Here is a 14,957-nt window from a genome sequence, read left to right on the forward strand (position 1 = left end):
ATAGAGAAGGGAGATATCAATGAGATTTTTTTGGTAAGCATTATAGATAACTGTAGCAAGCACATCAGCTTCCTCACCATTGTCAAGATTTTTCGTAGCTATTAGAGGAAAATATATTTTTTAGAAGTTTAAAATAGGTTTTAGATTCTTACGGAACAATCTTCCCAAATAAAGGGGGTAGCACAAAACTGAGCAGTGTGCACTGATCAAATCTGATAATAAAAGACAACAAATGTATTTTAGATATTAGAGTAAAAATCCAGTGTTGAAAGGAGGCAGCAGTTGTAGAAAAGACATAAATCCAGTGCACAGACAATATGGAGATGCAATGAACAAAGGCTTTTACAGAAGAAAAAGCAAATACCATTAAATGATGGAGAGCTGATTTTATGTCTGTCCATACGGACTGCTGCAATGCTTATTTTAATATCTAATGAATAGAACCAATAAGATACAGGCAACAAATAAAATCCTAGTCAGTAAAGATTTTGTCACAGTAATTTCTGTACCCTTAATATAGCCCATGTTGTATTAAAGTAAATGCAGAATTACTTTTGACTTCATCAGGAATGGCTTTGCACTCATAAATGCTGTGCCTTCTAATTTCAGCAAAGTACCAGATGACTTGAATAATTATTTTTTTTAAAGGGCAGGGATAAAACATCACTAAATAGCTTGAGGTTACAAGATCGGGTGCTTATATTTAAAATAATAGAAAAGTACTGCATTGGGTTTCTGCAGTAGAAGTATGGCATGTAAAGATACAAAAAATAAGGTAACTCTGTTACCCTCCATAATTAATGTGCATAATAGCACAATCACAATGTTATCCTAAAATTAATTTAAAAGTCAAAAACTTGTAATAAAAATGAATTGATTTAGTTCCTATTTTTTTCTTGATAACTCAATTTCTCAGTAATTCATAGGCAAATTCATTTCATAGAAAAAAATGGAAGCAAAGCATAATAGCCTACAGATACATATGTACATTAATTAGGTTGCAAGTACTGCTTGCTGAAAACAAATATGAAATTACAAAGGGGAAATTTTGTTTACAGCGAGTATACTAGACAGTAAATAAGAATGACTGTGGAACTGCTGTTACTGGAAACACATAGGGCTGGAGTTGATGCTGCAATGTAGAAACAGAAGCCATGAGATACATTAATGTGTTGCACCAAGCAGCAGACTTTCTAAGACTTCAGATTCCAAGTCAGAGACTACCAAGACATTTGAATACTCTGCCACTTAGGAATCCCACATGCACTTCTGGGAAAGTGATGTGTCAGGAACCTTTTACAAAAGCCTCTAGGAAGATTTAGCCCTAACAAGTGTCTCCCTTCTTCAATGCCAGCAAATCAGCAGCTTGTTTTAAAAACCGGTGTTTTGAAGTAACAAATGCAGGGAAGAGTGCAAAGGTTTACAAAGTATCTAAGTTTTAACATTCTTCTGTGTAAGTTATAATGGATGCAAATACTTGACTTTCTACTCTAGAAAATCATCTGTTATAGCATACCTAGACATATATACCTATATAGGTATATACCTAGTTATTCATAAGTAACAGTATTTTCACTTATAGGAACCGTACAACATCTCATTTAGGAAGGTCTGAACAGAGCTTATAGCTTGAAATACATTAAGGAATGTTTCCAAGAAGATTTGGAAGGGTAGATTTTTCCTGTTTTTAAATGAGATACTTTAGTACATGCATGCATGTATGCAAACACACGTAAAGAGTTCTCTAAGAATTTTAAATAGTATTTCAGATCTACCCCATAGAAATGCATTTGGCATGTGTACATATGCAAGTATATAAAACAAATGTTAAGATAATTATAGATATATACTTTATGAATGACCCCCCCCAAATAATAATAATAATAATAATAATAATACAGTATAAGAAATTTTGAGTTCAAATTCTCATTACTGATAATTACTATTCTCTCATTGCCATTCTATAGTGAGAAACAGAGACTCCAAAAACTGAAGATTTTTAAGTGAACTATTAGCATAATTTATATTTAAAGACATATAATCTCTACACAAATCTCTACTAACAAACTTGTCCATCAAAGAAATACAGATTCTTCTGGGCTGTTGTAGTAAAGACTACCATACAATGATCAATTAAACAGTGTTCTAAACCAAAAATCGAAGACTGTAACTCAGACCAGGTGACAGGAACAAAAGGATTTTAAACAGACAAAATTTAATTACTGGATGATATTTACCAAAGTGAAGTAGTACCATACATATTACCTCAGCTTCATTTAACATAATCAATCTAATTTCAATTTGCAATCTGGAAGAAGGTCTTTCTAATCTAGATATATTTTAATCCTATTGTGGGACTTGCATACGTACATATTATTCAAGTAATGAAAGACTCTCAAAACTTCTACGTTGCACTGAAAAAAAAACCCAAACAATCAAAAACTCTTGGCTGAACAGCCAACACCATGACTAGTGCAGGCTTGCCATCTTAGTATTTAGACAAATTTCAGAATTAGTAGATTACTAAGCTTAATTGCTGCACAGTATCACAACTATCAGCACTTAAGCTAGTTAGCTGAAACTCTAACCTCTGTAAATGCACAGAGCTACTCACAGGGTTCATTACAGAACAAATTTAGCGCAAGAAGGAAAAGTATTACTTCTGACTTGCTCTTGAGATTATGTTTCTTTCAAGGGGCTTCTGGTTCAGTTACTGACTTTTCCTAATTTCACTAAGCATGAAGAGACCCCGCAGGGCCTCAGCCTTCTTCAACCATGTGTACAGACCAAGAGAAAGTTCATTAGTTCCAGTGTGAGTTCATGTCTTCTGGGGCATCTTCTGAAACATTTTCCACACACACAATATTTGCATAGGTGGACATATTGGCTCCAGTCTAGTATATCACCCTTTATGCTCCTAACTTTTAAACAGATTTCAGTGAAAAAAATAATAGAGAAAACCCTAAGAACCATGGAATGTTGGGATGACCTTCTCAGGGCTTGACAGCAGGCACAGGGAGGCAAAGCTGCATAAATTACAATTAATGTATTCATATCACAGGGAAAAAAAGTTGTACTGAAGGTGCCTAAAAGGACTTCCACTTGTGATAAATTATCCTATGTGGGTATACTAGGATTTAGACATGCATTTTACCATAGCATTACTTTGTGTAAATAATAGCAATGAGCTAATGAAGGTATACACCCAAATTTCACTCATGCCTCCAATTGGAATAATGTCATTATAAACCAATAGTCTTATTTTGCCAACCTAGCCTTGCATTTGTCACTGGAAAAATCATTCATAATCCACTGTGGAATGGTAACAATTGTCCTTAATTTTCTTGTGTGGAGGAAGCTTATCCCTCAAGATTTTCATAGTTTTAAGAAAGCTGAATTGACCAAACACCTGACCCTTGCTTTCCCCACATCTTGCCCCACCAATCTGATATGCAGCGAGATTTTACCTAACTCTTGCTGGTCATCATTTTATTTTGACTTAGAGCATAACTATGTCTTTTTCACTTCACATGGAATGATCTAATCCTTTGTGATTTTGGAGCTGGGTCAAAGAGCTGTAAGTCATAGCAAGTTTATATTTCCGGCTTAAAATGCCTGGGGTGCTTGAACTGACATTCTGTACATCTGCCTTGCTTAGGCTGCATTTACCAGTGAAACACCCTTATTCTCAGCATTTGTGCTCCAGATAGTCTGGCAAGTCATTGTATTCATACCTTCAGAGTGAGCTCCAATTTTCTTAGTCTTTTTTTCTAAATAGGTTATGCAGTATCAGGGGAACAATTCTGCCTTCATAATCAATGCCCGTGTTGATGACTGTATTGTTTATGAACCCCACCTAATGTACAGTCAAGCAGTATATTATACAAATGTGAAAATAAAATGCTTATTTTAGGGTCTTACAGATGCACAGCTGAAGACCTCTTTCCTTTCCTACATGCAAATGGTATTAAAATCACCTTTTCAGCAACTAAAGAGCATTAGGTAGAGTCTCAGTTAAGATAAATTTACCTCAAAAATGCATTCATCACCCTCTTCAAAAGTAAAGCCCCAAAGCAAAATGCACGTAGTTGCCAGAAGCTTTACTTTAAGCTAAAATTAGCCATGCTGATTAAGTGGATTTTGCATAACCTTAACTATTAATCCCTCATATTGGTCTTCTTTTATTTGAAAAACCTTGGAATTACCAATAACATAAGGGTTTATAGAGTCACTTTTTAATACTACTTATTTAAGATTTAATCCTTTGTATACTGGTTAACATTGGCAACATCTTTTAATAGCCCAAGATTTCTAGCATCCACTTGCCGAACAAAACAGGCATTTTAAATCCAAAGAAATAATGGCAACAGCCATAGATCAGAAGAACGTTGGTCTAAAGAATTTTAAAATATATTTATGACAGATAGAACTAGAGTAACAGTTAGCTAATCCCTCATCTTTTACCCTTCATTTAAACAGCATTCTTTTCATTGTATTTTCTCTCCCTCTCCCTAAGGACTGAGGTATTCATTTTCTAACAGCTAGACTGTTGTTTTAACTGGCCAAGCAGGACATACATTCAGTTTTCCAGTGAAACCAGTATGGAATTTGATTTGGAGTCTCTTTTTTAAAGTAGCCATTGTTTTACAGCATCCTCTCAAAAGGTGTGGTAGAACTTAATCTTGAATTGTTCTATTGATGTAGAAGATAAAATAAATTCCTGAATTAAAAGTTAGAATTGCTCTCATTCTCAAATCAGTACAAGGGGGAGTCAGATTGCTCTTTGTGGCGTGCCACCGCAAACATTGTTTGGGGCTGGTCCTGCTAACAGAGGATGGATGCTATCCCTGAAGATTAATCTAACATGTTTTGCTTCAGATTTGCTTCAGGCAAAGAGTACAAATGTTGTTAGTTACCCAAGCTCAGCTGACACCTGGAAGCTCATTAGTTTACAATAATTCCTTTGTGTGTCCAAGCCCTACCTTTGCATACCACAGCATTTCTCCTCTGCCTTTTTGTACAAAAAGTAATCAACCATCACATTTTGTAATAACTGGCACTGTCTGAGATGGAAGAGAGCGTGGCAGGCACAGAGATCCTGCTTTCTTCACTTTAAAAATGCTAAAATCAAAAAATGAATAATATAGGAAGCCTGTAATTATGCTTCACACCTTTCTTTTGCCAGTCAAATGATTCAAAAATCAATTATAAAACAAATTATTAATTAAGTGAGCAATACACATCTTTACTCTTTTATATCACTTAGGCTTTTTTCTTCCATGTTCAACCAATTATTCATTAATTATTTTAAACATCACTTCATCAGACGAACTCAGAGCAGCTGACAGTTGTGTTTTGTGTTTATATTTGATCAATACAAGCAACTGAAAACTTTCAGATCATTGATTGTGTCAAGTTCTGCTGAGTAATTGGCTAGTAAAGCTGGATATTTAGAAACTGATGATTTAGTGGTTCAAGGGTCAGTTCAGCAAAGCACTGAAGTTAGCTAAATAGAATTTTATTTTTCTCTTCTTTTTTTCAGTGGGTGGTCTTCTGAATGATCCATGATCTCAACTGCAGTCTTTCTAGCGTTTTTCCTCTGTTAGTAACCAATTGTTGCTTCATAGATCACCTTGCTTTGTTGTCTTTACTATATTGCAACTAGCAGTGGTGTTTCAGACAGAGAGTACAGTGACATCTATAATTTCTTTAATGTTTTCTTTCTGTCCTTTTCAGTTATGACTGCAAAGTTTTTACCTTCATAGCTGAAAGTTGTCAGATGTGATCACCGGCCAAAGTTCACTTACTGTTTTACATTTCAGCAAAACACAGTCATGTAAGTTTGTATTTTTTATTTTTTTTTTTCCCTCATAATGCATTGTGATTATCTTTTTTCTTGTTGAGGTTTATGTAACACCTATAATTGAAGACTTAGAAATTTAGTTTGGAAAGCATTTAGTATAGGCATCCTTTTCAGTACTGTATTAACAGTCTATTCCTATTTGGTACAGTCATACGGATTGCTCAAACTATATTTTTCAGTGATGTTGGCTGTGTGTGGAAAGGTGTAGAACTTCAAAAAAATCAAATGAAAATTATGAGGTTGCCAATATTTAGAAACCTGAATTATTTCTTCTCCCCTTGGAGAGGTTTGTGTTTCAGAATAAGTACATGCAAGCAATTCTCTCACTAAAAGATGTAGTGGCTTCACTTAGGAATCTAGCAGCTAGGAGAGACTCCACAATGGTCTAAGTAAGTCACAGTATCATCAAGAGACATTGTGTCTAAAAAAGTGAGTGGCACAAGTGAACTCATGGGGGGCTGCAGGTGTGGGATGCTGTGAACAGGGTAACAGCTTTACTCCATAGATTTCCCTGAGTTAGGCTCAGGTAGCTAACAGTCTTTCAGGGTATTTCCAGCCATCACAGAAACTTCCCTTCATTTATCATAGTGATGAATATCTATATGAACACAAACACAGTTTGAGAAGAGTTTGCATTCTAGTTTTAATGATTGCTAAGAGGATAAATTTTAAAGTGATGTGTGGACAACAGCAAAGATAAACCACAACAGAAAAGCGTAGCAGTAATGCTGTAATGCTGTCCAATGAAAAAAGCTATTGTTTGCAGATAGATTTGCCACATCTTTTAAAGTTCCAATTCTTCCATCAAATACTTATCCATCCTCTGATGAGATTGCGATCACAGCTTGCTTAAACAGCAATTCCAATTATTTATTTTACAAAACCACCTCTTTCTCTGACAGATTCACAGGAGAAATTTGAATGATAAAAAGGTAATCTCAAACATGAATTCTGTAAATGATGTTAGAATTGGTTGTATGGTGAATGCAAACATTTAAGATTTACTTCTCCACAGGGTCTGAGATATTGTAGTATTTACTTTAATAGGCAATCATTCAACTTTTTTACTTAAAATGCAAAGGAAATCTAGTACAGGAAACTTGCCATTGCAAAGTTATGAATGAAAAGATACATTTTTAGTATCCACTCAGTAGCACATAGAAGTTACTGCATACAAAATGTTCAGATGGCCTGAGCTAAGATGCATGATTTAGAGTTTAAAGACTTTTTTTCTGACACTTTAACATCTGAGTTATGAAGTTCTGTTAATGTCAGTTTTTGAAGGACTAGTTGAGTCCATTATTTCCATTGAGCATTTTTTTTCTGCATATGCTTTCCAGGACAAATCAGCCCAGTAACTTATTTAAAATAAATCTAACAAAAATCTTCTACTACATTTTTGTTTTTCTAATTGCATGCAGTAGAACAAAATACCCCTCTGCATGTTTTTCAAACTCTACAGAAATTCAGTTACAGATGATAATTTTACAGACATTGCAGAAGGTATAGATAGATGTTATCCTGAAAAGGACATTAGCCTGTTGAGAGATCTAAATGTCTTCCTAATCCTGATATTGACCTTTCTTGTGGCTTTTAAGAAATAATTTATCTTTCCTCCACAGATTCTCTTCTCCTTCATAGTATCTTTTTGGGAACAGAGAAAGAGGATCTAAGCTTAACAACACTGGAATCTTTTTGTGCTGTAATCTATTTACTATACTGTAGACATTTGGTATCAGCTGTGGGGGTTGCTGTTGTTTTTAAGGATTCTTCATCTTGCACACTTGACACTGTTATTCCGTGCTTATTTTGCTGTCTTTCTGCTGTTCCATCTGGAAACTTCTCATTAGAAAACTCATTGCATGTAAGAAAAAAGTTCAGAAATGAATATCACACCTTTTTTAAAAATCAAAAAACAAATTTAGGAGTAAGATAAATAAATAGATAAATAAATGGCTGCTGTAAAGTATCCTATGCAAATAGATAGATATTACTATAAATAAAATTTATAGTCATCACAATAACTTCTCTTAAGAAAATATTCCAGTCTTGCTTTGCCTTGCTGACATTCTCGCCACACTTTTCTGGGAGGACAAAAGTTTTGTTTTGTTTGAACCTTCTCCTTGAAAGGCAAAGGTATGCTTAAGGCACTATGCGAGCTGTATAACAATTGCAAGCTTTGTAACCAACTGCACATGACAGAGCATGCTGAGATACACATCTTGGGTCTGTTCTAGGCGTCAGTCCAAGACTCTATGCTGTAACTGCAAGAGAAATGCAGATATTTTTAGTATCCGTAACCTACAGTCTTTAGAAGACCCTTAGAAATCTTATCTGTAGCCCATGTTAGCTAGGAGTTGGTTAATCTTGATCAGGATAGAATGAAAATTCCAGTCCTTTTTTGCAATAACCATTTAACATCCTGTTGCAACAGTAGAATTGCAATTGTGTTAATAGAAGTCTGAGAAAGTAGCTTTTAAAACATCAGTTACAGTTATGAAAAAGAAAAAGATGTCATGTTGGAGGGAGAAAAAATGGTACCATTCACCTGTCATATTTTCCTCTACTTTCATTTAGATTGACTAAGTATGTATATATGTGCATATAGATAGATAGATAGATAGATAGATAGATAGATAGATAGATAACTAAGGTCTGACCTAACTTCCAATGACTTTAATGGAAAGGTTGAGCTGATTTTGATCACATAAGTTGTTTCTATCCATGGAGTCTGAAGTGGGATTTTTTTGGTAATGTATTTGTTAGAACCATGATTGAATTTACGTTTGACTGCACTGTAAGGAATTCCACAATAGTTCATTTAAAAGGAAGAAAAATGTAAAAGTAGAAAGATTTTTAAATGTAGTGATGATTATGACTTCTTATATATTTGTTTTGATTGTTGGAACTGCTAGAGCTAAGATATTTTGTGAGAATTTAGAGGAGGATGGGAATAATTTCAATGTTGAGTTAGGCAGCATGTGCTGCTTAGGGCACTCATATAGTTAATGTTCCAACCCGACTGCTGCAAAGTAAGAACTTGATTCTTTTTTTGCAAATATTTCAGCTCACTCCTCTAGTTTGCTTATACTCCATGTTGCTTTGAACCACAATTGTTTTTCTTTTCTTTCTCTTTCTGGTCTCAGATTTGCCCTGGTCGGATCAGAGTTGTTTGAAACATAAGATTTTTGCAGGGAAAACAAGGTTAGCTTTAGCATCTACAGACAACGAAGGAACAAACTGAAATTTGGACAGAAATGCCAAATGTGTGTTAGCATTTGAATTAGTTTCTTGCCATATCTGGCATGATTCATTAAAATTTGGACCCAATATAAGCCCTGGAAGAAAAGCTCTTTGCATAAGCCCAGTGGAGGACTTGTTAGAGTTTGGCTGTTCAGTTTTCCAAAGATTCAGTCTCCTTTGAGAATGCTTCAGTCTTTCACAGCATCTTTGAATTACCTGGATTCGGCCATTCGTGCAGAGGCTGAACAGGCCCCATTCTGGAGTTCAGAGGCCAAGCAAAACATTCCCTTTCATTTTCCTACTGCTGCCAAAGGTTGTTTCAAAAAAACTAACAGGCACTAAGATCAGGAATTTGGGCCAGAAACAGAGTATAAAAATAATTTATAATCAGTAGAGCACACTCTGCTGCAGAACTTGGAACCCAACGTAAAGTTCCTCAGTCGTTGGCAAGAAAACAAATAACTGGAACCAGTGACAGGCTGTAGTAAAAGTCCACATAAAGGGTAACAGCTTTCTGTTGCTACAGGTTCTTGCCTTGGCTTAGATGAAGAGAGGAAAGTGGTGTGAGGATCAGCACCACAAGTGGCTGTATTTTAAGTACAGTTAATAAAGTGCTGTATGCATTCTGCTAACAGAATGGTAATTTACAACATCTGCTTTTCAAAGGCTTGAAAATAATAGATTGTCTTTCCCCCCTCCCAGTCTGTATCAATCTGATCGTGACATAGTCCTTTAATTACACAAACACCCACTACTTTTCCACAGGCCTCCATGGAAATGTAAAGAGCCAGACTGTAAAGAGCTCAGTATGTGCATTCAGCCAGCCTTCCCATCTGCACATCGTTACTTATTGCCTCCTACTGGAAACTGATCACTTCACAGCCAAAAGCTTTAAAACAGCAAACATTACTAGATCCGTTCTCCAGTTTGATTTGAAAAAGGTAATGAAGAGATACTGAGGAGGTGGATAGAAAAACAGACTTGCTTACCCATAAACTCCACATTTTTTTCCTTGCGTGATGTTTATGAAATTATTTAGTATTTAATCAGAAGAGGGAAAAATGTACATGATTCTGTCTACACTGTGTGAATGTTTAACATTCTCTGAGCAAAGCTTAAATATGGGGAAAGATTAAAGAACTTAAATTGAATGAGATACTGTGTTCATCTGTGTGACTTCTTTGCTAAGTAGACAACCTCTGTGATAATAAATAAATAAATAAAGTTGTCAATTTTGTACCATTAAACCTGCCATATCCTTTAATATATATATTTTTATTATTTGTATGTTTAAATCAAACAGAAGGCAGCCATGTTAAACAGTTATATTGAATTTTGATTTTCTTTTGATTCTATTAGTTTTGATTCAGGGTCAGGTGTGTGTTTTGTGATATTTCCAGAATAACATCATCCTCAGACATCACTGCACATCTGTGACACTGTTTGGAAGACCAAAAAATATGTATAAAGCATGAGTTGTCTGAAAAATGACCTGTATTTACTGAACTCCAAATAGGTACTTGGATTACTTTGTCAAATTAAAGTACTGCTCTGCTACTTATCTCATTTTCCAGGTGCAAGCAGTAGTATTCACTAATATTTTTCAGGATAAAAATGAAGAGTACAATGGATGGTATATCTTGCAAAAGGAAAAAAATATTTACAGCATAATGGCACAGCACAAATCTTTTGAAAAGTAATATCAGCTACTGTCTCTCATACTGTGCTGCTGCTTAATAGTAGATAGTTTCATATTGCTGATATAGAGAAGTGGATTTTATGTAAATGCACTAGTATAATGGGATTTCTTAATCCTGACTGGTGGAAGAAGCTTTTCAAGCATATTTGCTAAAGTCATAGTCAATGTCATTAGTCATAGTCAGTGACATTAGAAACAGCATTTCTATAGAAAAGAAAATGAAAGATACAGTTTCACTGCCATAAAACCTAGTCTCGCTATTTCTGGCTAACTCTGAAAACAAAATGTGGGACTTTACAGGACTTAATATACATAATGAATGATGAAATCACTGAGTTTACTCAGTATATCCCCAGTACAAAATCAATCAGGACAGAATCCTATCTACCTTATTCTAGGCATGTGTTAAAATAAATAAATACATAAATATCTAAAAGGTTTAAAAAAATACCAAATAATTTTTCTGGGTTACTAGTACCTCAGCAAAACAATCTTCAATGAACTGAAAAAAATAAAAACAGTTATGTGACGTTCAAATTTGTAAAACCAAGAGATTTATGAGAATTTGGATTTTTGCTTTTTGTTTGTTTGTTTGTTTTGTTTTTTTGTGGTTTCATACATCTTGCTTGAAGCATTTTCCAAGTATTAGCACTCATAAATATCTCTCCTACGAGTATTCTCTGATGCCTATCATAATAGGGCATTTTATATATATGTGTGTGTGTGTGTGTGTGTATATAAATATCAATATAATTGAACATACTTTTCAGGCTATCCGTCAGTTGGAAGACCAGTACAAAAAACTTATTTAGCTGTGTATTCTCAAAAATGTTATTTTTTTCCATCAAATTCAGTTGAATCTGGAAAGTGATTTCCATGGAGATCAGTTGTTAGACTATTAAGGACATTGCTGCATCATTCATGTAGGATCTTGGATATCTGTGATTTTCACACTGTGTGCAGTGGCTGGAGCTCTCATCTCTCCCTCTTGGGGCACAGTGGCAGCATCATGGAGGAAGCATCAAAACAGCTGGGTTCTAAGCTGATATTTTCAAGAGAGTCACATTCAACCTCCACATTTGTATTCCTATGGACACCTGGATAATGTTCCAAAGTCAGGCAAAACTTGAATAAGGTGCTGGGCTTTCAAAGTGTATGCAGTGGGGGGAAAAAAATGGGTCATAATGGTTTTAAAACAGAACAACAGAACTTGGTGTGAGCAATTAAGATGATATGTGTGTGATTTTGCATATTCAGCTCTGCGAGGAATTAGCCTGTGAATCTGTGACTTCAACAAGGAAACTGCACTGCTTTCACATGTATCTAAGACTTCTGGGCTTTCTTTTTTAAAAATGTTAACAAGCTTAGTTTCAAAACATCCCAATATCATCCTAACCAATTGCAACCACTCTGATTAGCCATAGCAGGTATTTTCCTGGCAAAATCACATCAGTGCCAGTAGGCAGTTTCAACAAATTTCTTGAAACTGGATATCTGGAAAACTTAAGACAGCTCTCCCTGGAACAACAACAAAGAATGAAACAAAGAAGTTTCATTCTCAAGGGATCTTTCTCATGTGTATACATACATACTGTATTTTTTGTTGTCTTTTACAGATGTAGGTCACTCCAAAAGTAATGCCTCCTATGTGTTTCCATGGAAATTACAAGAGATGCAAAGAGCACTATAGCAGGTTATTGCTAGTACAAATTCTCAGCTACAAAACACTACTTTTTAACAGTCACCACCATTAGCTGTATTTTTGCCAGTGATGAAGAGGAGCCTGCTTGCTGTGCTCATACAAATCTGTATGGCTTATCCAGAATATGACTCATCTTTCATGCTGCTGCTGCCAATGCTAAAATGTATCATCCACTGCTTCACTGTGCTCACATCTACTCTTTGTTCTCCATAGATGTTCAGCAAGCATTAATGAATGTCAGTGGGACACATTTTTCAGTGACACACCTTTGTTTCATCCACACTTCCAAGTCAGATGCCATTCTGTCAGGCTACCCCTCTGTGTACATGATGTTACATGATGGTTCATTGGTTTTCAACCTATTTCCTAGGGAGGTATGTAATCCAGGAATGTGGAATGGCAGGGCATGCAGAAATACAGATGAATGGAGCATGGTTTTACATGAGAAGGCTTCTGCCAATTTTTCTACTGGAGTGTGCAAATTAGGAGCTGTGGATCAACGCCTTGCTCCTTGCACATGTAGTCCTGGGTTGTAATGTTGTGACAGTGACAAACTCCTGAGTGGCCCAGCCCAGTTAAAATTTCTGTGTGGAGGCACTCAGCAATAAAGGACGATTCTGTCAGCAGCCAAGAACTACCAAGGACTTTTGATGACTGATGGCCCATATGGACTATCACTTCACATACATACTCTACATCCTAATGCTGTGCCATGCTGAATTGCCGAAACTCTCTCTGGTGCAGGCAGTGATATAACATTAGCTTGGCACTCCACTGTAACTTGCATACTGTGATTCCCTGCAAGAATAATTTCTGGGAGCTCTTCAAGTGGAATTAACTTGCTCACTACTAGCTTCAGCTCTCCAAGATATTGTGCACATATATCTGGTATTGGAAAGTTCATAGCAGACAGCATTACACTGGCAGTTTCCTAAGCAATATTTATATAAAAAGTCAAGCTACATGATACAATTACCAGAAGCAGTGGGATCATATTTTATTTCTTCAGTCTCATGCTTTTACCATTTTTTAGCCAGTGGTTTGCAGTTATGTCATTCACTCCATGAAGGACAATGCTCTGTTTGTTAAATGGATGGCTTGCTTCTAAGTTTTCTTCATGGAAAAAAATGTAGCTGCAAAACCTCTCAATATCTGACTGATAGTCTGTGTTGTCAGTGCTCAGATTCAATGCTGAGGAGAGCTGATGGTAGAACCGTTTACATTGAAGTAGTACATTGAAGCTTAAAGTGTAGTTACTGCTGCTTAGTCTTTACCAGTTCTGCCCAAATGTCAGGTCTATACCGGCCTGCTGATCTTTTTTACCCAAATATTACTCTTCTATTTTCTAAGCTGAATCTCATTACAATATTCTGCCTGTGTTTTTAATCTTGCCATGACCCCTTGTATTATTTCTCCATTTTCAGCAGTATGCTCAGCTCCTCCTAGTTTAATAGATCTTCAGATTTCATTAATGTACCATTTACTCCCTCTTCTAGCTCATTATTGAAGCTATTAAATGAGATCAGAAGTAATACTAATCTCTGTGTACTGCACTAAATGCCTCCCTTCAAAATTATTGTTTATCATTACCCTTCATTGTTTGTCATCACCCTTCATTTCAGTCAACATGAGAGTTCATTTCCAATTTGATTTAAGCTTGGGAACTGTATTTTGACACACTGGAGACGGGGGAAGAAAGGCTAATCAACAGTCCAGTAGAGGGTTTTAATTAAGGCTCTGTTTAGATGATCAAAGTAAGAAGTCCTCTGCTGCAGCAACAGTGCAAGGTGGAAATAGTCTCTGTACTGTAATTTAGAACAGCCAAGTTGATGCTAAAATGTCCTGAAGAAAACTGTGCACTGCTACTATTCAGACACATGATAGTATAACTTCTGCTGCCCATTCATTAGTTTTGTATTACTATGTAAAAAATCAGCTTTGTCTGGTGGACTTCAAAGTGTTTTAGTAAATGTTTTTCCTCAATAGCTGTTCCATTATTTTGCCAGGGATGGAAGCTGAATTTATGAGTAGCATTTTCAGAGACGACTTGTGAAATACGTGAACTTGTATCTTCAACTCTTTCTGAGAAGTGCACTTCCAAAGTAACTATATCCTTCTGTTCCTACACAGTGTACTGTTTCAAGAGAGAGACTTTAATTTTCACATCCTCTCCAAAGATTAATTTCTAAATTGCACAGTAAATATTAATAAACATATTTATAATAAGTAGATAGGAAACAGAGATTCAGTCAGGAAGAACCCATCTTGATAACATACTCTGACAATAATGAATCCGATGGGTGTTAAGGGGCCAGCACAAAAACCTGTTCACCATTCACCTTGTTATAACACCTAGTATTTTGTAAAGATGGATTGCCAGCTCTTAGCATCAGACCCAATTACTCTTGATTTTTATTGACTTGCCTAAACTGTCTTTATCCAAGTGTATT

Source organism: Excalfactoria chinensis, chromosome 4 (assembly GCF_039878825.1).
Source record: "Excalfactoria chinensis isolate bCotChi1 chromosome 4, bCotChi1.hap2, whole genome shotgun sequence".
In the NCBI taxonomy this organism is placed as follows: Eukaryota; Metazoa; Chordata; class Aves; order Galliformes; family Phasianidae; genus Excalfactoria; species Excalfactoria chinensis.